The following is an 8,235-nucleotide window of genomic DNA, read 5'->3' on the forward strand; positions in this document are numbered from 1 at the left end:
AACGTGATTGGCTGGACACACGTTTGTGTAGCTGATCAGTTTGTCACTCACAGAGGACATAAGGTTGACAACCTTGGAGAGTATTGACGCAAAGAACCCGCTCTAATACGTCCATTAGAGCAACAGTGCCAAGGCAAGGGATCAGTGCGTCCTTCGCTGATTAGAGCAAACAGAGGCAATGTGAGATATAGCAAAACAGAAGAAAGCATGCGTTTTCCCCATACAGGAATTTCTAATGCAGCAACAATTCAGCAACAACTGTAGCTCACAATTGCAGAGGCAGACACACAAGTGTCTTATATAAATCTGACGCTATGAGGGTACATGTGATTTTTGCAATGCATTTTTCGAGCTTAAAGCAACAATATGCAACTTTTTCACCTTTAAATAATAGTTTCAACGGTCGATTTAATAGCACAATACATTTTGTTAGGGAGAATGGCGTTTCTACCTTGACCACAGCAGTTTGCTGCAGAATGTAATTTAATATAATTGCTGAGGCCAAGAGTAACAGGACAGTGACAAATTAAATTAAGAAGAGGAAAAGAGATTAAGAGGACATTTTAAAGTTGGGTGAATTGTGTTGAAAACTGTTTTTTTTTATAAAAAGTCATACCTCAGGTTTACAGCGTTGGGGGGGTGGGGACAAGTCGACATGCCGACACGGCGACTTGAAGTAATCTTGGTGCTCATGCGTTACTTTTAATGACAGCTGTCCTTTTCTATTGGAAAGGTATCCTTAAATGACTTCTTTCCCTGATTTCCGACTCTATCCACTATCCTATCTCTACAATAAAAGGCACAAAAAGCCCCCAAAAAATCTTTAATCTTTTAATTGACCCCCCCAATATAATGGTAGGGGAAACACTGTACCTGATGTAGTCAGTGGTCGTTTTACGTTTCAATTTGAATATTTTAAATATCTCGTACCAATATGACTTCAGCATTTTTTTTTAAACCTTTATAATCAATATCATAAAAATAAAGTACAAGTTTAACGTGTGACATACAAAACTTTTACTGCAACTGTTTGCTGATGATGTGATTCTACTCTCTCTGTTATGGAGCATTCTTCATAACAATCCTCCCCACACATGATAACCTGCTGTGGATGGAGTCATACTGCACATACTGTATTTGAAACATGTGGCCATGGTTTCCTTAACTGACATGGTACATAGCAACCTCTGCCATCAGTGTTTGAATGGATGTGATGGGTAGGTGTGACACGCGGTGTAAAAGCACTTTGAGTAGTCAGAAGACTAGAAAAGTGCTCTACAAGTCTAAGTCCATTTAACTGTTTGCACAGATTTATAAACTGTAGCCTATGAAAAGTTTTGGAAACTGTTTGCACAGTTTCATAAATTGTGTGCATGGTTTGTTTGCACTGAAAATCACACAGAAACGGGTCGTAAAGTGTTGGTATTTTATTGTGTACGGTACCTTTGTTAAATACTGCTTTGTCTTTTCTCTGTTCGCTCTCACCCTGTCTGACCTCATGCAGGTAACAGCTGGTGTCTGTGTGGCAACAATCAGTACCTTTATGTTGGTCGTTACTGCCTGCTGCACTCTGTTGATGAAAACTTAGACAATCTCTTAGTTTCCATTTCAATAGGCGAAATTTTGATCTTCCTTGTCATTATACTTAACGTGAAACCGAAATGTCCCCACATCCCTGACTTTAAAGACAGCGGCGCTACCTCATACTGCTGCCTCTCCTCACTGCTCGCTGTGTGACAGGAATGGGTGAAATCTGACACCAGTGTTGTCAGCGTCCACCAACTTTAGCACAGTGATTGGATATTAACTCTGGGGTAGGAGTTTCCTTATCCCAGTGCATTGGACTCACAGGCACACACAACAGGGCCAATTTGAAAAGAAATATAATGCATTTGAGCTATTTGTACGAAAACAAAAAAAATGTAATTGAAAAGCGTGAATTGAACCAAGGATGTTGTACCAAACAGTTCAAAAATTATATTGAGAATTGTTGAATGCCAATCATAAACAAAAAGTTGTGCTGTGAAGACACACATTGATGCATACAAATTGATCAAAATGCAGGAAAAGAAAATGTTGGTGCCTGAAGTCCCCCTAAAAACTCTTTTGACACTACATGATCTTCTTCTGGTTGACCTCTATAAAGTTAGCAATATTGCAAAAGTGTTGGTTGAAAGCCAAACAGTTTTTCTAACTGCATCTTAACGCTTTACTTTGTGTTTATGGGAAGGTTGATTGAGGCGGTAAAGAAAGAGTATGTGTTATTTTAGGAGAGAGTTGCTACCAGCTCCAGCTTACTCTCTTGGTGACCATCCCCAAATGTGAACCAGTGTATTTATCCAGGTCTTTGGTTACAGGACAATAAATCTGTTTGTGCAAACATACACAGGTTAATGCCGAGGGACACACACACACACACCCATAAACTAGCCATGCAAGCTGTAGGGGCCTGAAGAGCACACTCACACTGCAAATTGTGCATATTCTGTAAGCACTTACTGCAACTTCAATAAAACCACACTGTCATTCTGCAATGCTATGCAAGATCAAAGGCAGCGAAGCTCTACAGCGGTAACCAAACCACTGACACAAGCAGCACTAAGCCTCTCTGCTAAGGGTTGCTGTACTCTTACTACCTCCAACCCAAATCATCACCCTCTCCTTCCCCTTCTCACAAATACAAACACCAACAAATAATACTCAGAAGATAGTGATTGCCCCCTGTACCTCAGCTTTGACTGCTCTTTTTTTGAGGCAGGACTGAAAACATTACCCTCAAGATGTGCTGGGCAGGGGTGACCTGAGTGTCAGCTGGCTTTAAAAACAAACTTCCAGCACAAAAGTTATAGTTTCTCATAGTCATAAATATTTTTAACAGAAAGCCATGGAAAGAAAAGAAGAAAAAAAAGCAGAAGAGCGTAACAGAAAATAAGTGGAAATCCCCTTCAGCTTTTTCCTTCAGCACTCTTCCAAAAGACAGACTGCAGTCCAAAGGTACTGCTGTTGAGTGTATTTTACTTTGAATGATACATAGGAGTGTGCAGTTTGATGAATGAAAAGAGGATGCAAAGACGGTATCCAAAATGTGCCAAGGAGTGACTGTTCAGGTCAATCGCCACAAAGCAGATAGTTCTGTATGTGATAAGGAGATGATGATGCAGGTAGACTGTGCCATCTGTCTCATCTGAAGGTCCTGACTAAATCCCATTCACATAATAAAACACCTATGCACTCATTGGATGCAGGCTGTTGTCAGCTGGAAAGCCTTTTCTCATTTCACAAACTGAAGTAGAGCCTTTGTCCACTGACTTCCACAAGCATCCACAACCACAAATTTAGAAAGCTTCTCTCAGTACATTTACATGCACAGTTAAGAAGAGCTACAGTTATATCTCAATTAGGGCCAACTAACCGGACCACTGTCCTTATACCAGTATACACTAGGACTGTCACTTTTTCAACAAAACAACTTTAGACAAATTTCAAAAATCTAATATTCAAACACCTACGAAACCACCAAGTCATAACAAATTTTATCTCAAGACACTCTGCAAAAGAGGTTTGTTTTATTATCTTGCAAAAGAGCAGGTAAAAGACCTTACTCTGTGTTATACTCATTAGCCTACTGTCTTTAACAGCTGAGGTCAAGAATGCATGCAATGGTCATGTTAGCACCCTCTGGACTGTATATTTTCCCAATGGATGTGTTACATGTTTGTTAGACAAAAATAAAAAATAAAATGCTAAGCTCATCCTGCAGCACATAATTACATTCTCTTATAGTTGCTTCTTAAAGGGATAATTCACCCATTTGCATTAAGCTTTGTATCATTAGAAACTTGGTAGTATTTTTGAACAGTCGTGCATCCCGCCCTCATTTTCCCCTGAGACGGGAAATCTATGTATTTTTAAGTCTGACAAGGAGCCTCCGATGACGCAAAAATTGTCATTTTGCGTGAATGAGTAATATGGGAAAATTAAGAAACGATTCAACAACAATTTCTGAGTTTAAGCAAAAGATTATCAAACTGAGAAAGGAAGCCAGACGTTGCCTTGGGGGCAGAGTTCATTAGGCATTCCAGGCAGAGAAAAGATTCAGTGGTGACCTCAGTTGACCTGCTGCAGGCTGGGAGAATATAACTTTCACTTTATATTCAGAACAAGGACATAGTGGGATTTTTTTCTCCTTGTTTGTGGAAGGTATATTACATTAAGTGAGACATTTCTTGAGAAGAATGGCTAAATGTTTAAGACTTTGCACAAAGGGAAAAACACTCTTAATTTGGTCTATATACAACATTTGGAACAATGAAGATCCCATTCTTTAATGTTTAATGTTTGTGTGTTTTTCGCTGCCATTTGAGAGTTATGCTTATTTATTCATATTTCTTATTTCTATCTTTGTTGGCTGCGGGTTGGGACATGTTACATTCCAGTGATCCAAGAGCCTGGGAAAAGGTTGTTGGCATTCATGGTGGGATTTTTATACTCTTTTTGGTTTTATTTCGTGTTGTCGTGTATTCCAACCAAACAACTTACAAATACAATCACTGTATAATCGCTAGTTATCTTGAAAACCAAATAAACCAAGTTAAAGCAACTATTTGGACAGCAATGCTTTCCTGTGTTACCAGTATTCTCTTGACCTCCTTTTACTACACTCTCCTGCTTTCTCCAACAAAAATGATTTCCAGTGTTCAACCTGTCATCTGTCAGATTTACGTTAGCCTTTAAAGACCTCTTAAGGTGTACCTTGAAGGGCAAACTTCTCCATAACAAAGCCTTTTCTTTCTATAGGGCAAGGAAGGTAAATCTGTAGTCCAACTGAGACGAGTACCACCCTGGGTGACTAAGCAGTGCAAAAGAATGCCCTTCAGCCCTCTCAGTTAATTATTAGACCTGGGACTCTAAATTTAACCAGCAGTCTAAATTGTGACCTATGTTACTATAGTGGAATGCAGTGTGCTGTTGTGTTGGTGGTGGGGGGATAGGGGGGTTACATGTGTGTGGGGCAAAGGAAACCACCCAGAATACACATTCAGTTGATGCCTGGCACAGTAGTCATGCACCAAAACAATGTGGAAATGAGCCATATCCCATATCAGATTGTTGAAACATTGAAAAAGAACATCCAGGGATGTGTGGATGCAAATTGAGATTAAGAGATAAACATGAGGAAGCGAGCGAGGGATGCATTTAGGTCTCTTTATTGTTTTTGGGACGGGGGTGAACATGTACATATGCCTTGTACAGCAGACACAACGAAAGGCGCAGCTTCAAACCAACAGACAAATTTGAACATTCAAACATGCAGCAGTCAGCCACTGTCCTTAGCCAGTCAGTATCACTGTAGCAGCATTCCTGGCTTGTCTGTCCCTTGTGTAATGCTGCCTCTATGCACATTCCTGGGCTTCTATTGGGCTGGGACAGTCAATGCATTAGCAAAGCTTCTACAGCATCATGAACAGATATAGAGCAACCTCCTGACCAGCAAGCTGAGCAACTATTGAGTGATGTTGGATGAAAGTCAAACATTGCCTCTCCCTACTTAACAAAGTGTGATTCAACCTTAAAACTGAGGGTGTGGTTAGTGGCTGTATTTAAATGACAGGGCCTTGTACTAGTGCCTTTAGTAAAAACATTAAAAAGTGTGATTAATCAACTAGAAGTGGAGAATACAACTTTGATAATAACAAATAAAAGGTGTAAAATAATGATGCAGAGAAAGGGCAAGATGAACAGTGACATTGTTTAATGCACAAAGACAGGCAAAGCAGGTCGACAGAGAGAAGAAAAACTAAAGTTCCCAACCCAAACAAAGCCAGTACAGTTTCCGGCTGACCCCTCCTCCAAGACTTCCCATTTTCCTATCCTACCTCACTTCACTTGAGGAGAGGAAATGAGGTAAGCATCCTGGCATTTCTGTTTAGCAGAAAAAGCAAAGCACTCAGGAGGATGGAGCCGAAGCAGTGACAGTACATTTTTTTAAAATGAAATCTTGACGAACCGTTACACTGCATCCACCTGTCAATCATGTCAGCTATGCATCTAATTATGGTGAACACGTATCCTATTCAAAATTAAAACAGAACTGTTTAAAAATAATTCACCCCCTGTACAGTGTGTGCCAGTGATGACAATAACTAATCAGACCTATTTTGTTTTATTGTACCAGGCTGTAAACATTTATGCTGTAAAAACAGGTTTTTTTGCCTGTTGTGTGTGTGTGTGACTTCCGGTGTTTCCGGTGTGTTGAGCAGAGAAGATTAGCCTTATATAGAGACAAGCTAATTATTAAATAACAGTGACAGGCTCTCATTGAGTCTTGTGTAAGAAGAAAGTGTCCACGATGGCATTTGTCAAGCCGGAACACAAGTTACTATCGCAGCTACCAATAGCAACAAGAGTGGAAAAGATGCACAAGAAATGTGCAGAACAGCTGACATCACTGCACCTAGTCAGCAACAAAGATAGCCTTGCCCATAGTTGAAGAAGTTCACATGGTGGGCAACTTGCAAATAAAAACACAATCCATTTTCAAATCTTGTGCAAATATATCCTTAAAATTAAGTATTTGCCGTTATTCTAAAACACAGCTGTTAAAGTGAATTCTGTGTAGGACAAGGTCATTATCCAAAATTAATGTATATCACTATATGTATTGTAGGGGTGTAAAGGTACACGTACTCGGACCGGATCATTTCGGTACCAGGCGCGGACCGATCTGAGTACGCGCGGAACAAAACTGCTTTAATCTGTGTTCCCGCAAAGCTGAAGCACACCTCAGTGTGGAGGAAGGCTGCAGCCGCTGGTATGGGACACAACTTTTACTTAGTAACTTGTAAAAAAAGTCAAAACATAAACTGTGCAAACTGTGCAGACTGTGCAGACTACTAGTTCCTCGAGCCCTGACAGTTTGGACAGCTGCATATAACCGGGATGGAGTTCTTTTTTCGGACTAACTCTTCAGTTTCGTTTTCATTTTCAGCGATGAAAGGGGAGGGGGAGACGCGTCTGTGTGGGAGAATAACCTGAAGCATGATAGAATGAACACCCTCCCTCCCCATTCCCACAATAATGGACATAGAAACGTTGACAAGACGAGAGTAGTGTGCCGTCGTTGTTCAGCGGACATCAGGTACGTCGTAGGCAAAATGTCCAACTTATTAAAGCACTTGAAAAGGCACCACGCGAACGTAAACATCACTGCAACTAGGAAAAAAAACAAAGTCTTTTGCTAAACGGGTCAAAGCCATAACAAATGCCATTGAAGTTCTTATATCGACAGAGGGAAATATTAATAGTTCTGTGATGAAACTATACTATCCCAGATGTGATTAGGTTTATTATGTGCTCAAAGGGCATTCAAAAAACTGTTGCCTTCACAAACTAAAAGGTGTCACTGTAATTAAAAATAAATATTTTTACATATAGGCTATATTAATAACTTCATTTCATTCTAAAATACTTTATTTCATTCATATCTTTTATTTATTGGAGACTCTTTTGGTTGAAGGATGCAGCATAAGTTTATTTTTTTTTTTATACAATGTTTAATTTAAAATGTTATTAAAAAGTTACCTGAGCAGGTGTACAAGTCTGAGCTGTCGATGCTGCACTTAGCCCAATGTGTAAAAGGGAAATTCTAAATGTTCCTAATAAAGAAAAGAAAAAAAAAAGTGTTGCATCAGGTCCCTTTACTGTACCGAAAATGTACCGAACCAAAGCTTGAAAACTGAGAACCGTACCGAACGGAAATGTTTGTGTACCGTTACACCCCCTAATGTATCGTATAGTGGCCTGGCCTCTGTATCGTGATACATATTATATCATGAGGGTTGGACTGGGACAAAAAAATCTTCCCTGGCTTTTTAAGCCCACACTAGCCCCGAACAATTGACCAAACATGACCTTGCGGCAGCTCTCTTAATACACCGACTGTTACACAATATCCATCCTCAATCAAAAGTGTAAGAAGTGAATGTCAAGGAGAAAGAGCTAGTTTTCAGTATTCATCCTCATCTAAAAAGGTATTTTTATTGAATAGTACTTTATATTTAAGCTTAATATGACAGCTTTTATAAGTAGGCATTATACAGTTAAAGTTAAGAATTCAGATAAGAGATTCTCTCAAAAAAACAGTTCTTCGCTGCGCTTTTATTTTGTATAACCTATATTGACTTTTATTTTGATAGAGAAAAAATGGACGTCCAGTTGATCGAAAGTTATGACAGT

The sequence above is a fragment of the Labrus bergylta genome, chromosome 8 (assembly GCF_963930695.1).
Source record: "Labrus bergylta chromosome 8, fLabBer1.1, whole genome shotgun sequence".
NCBI classification, from domain to species: Eukaryota; Metazoa; Chordata; class Actinopteri; order Labriformes; family Labridae; genus Labrus; species Labrus bergylta.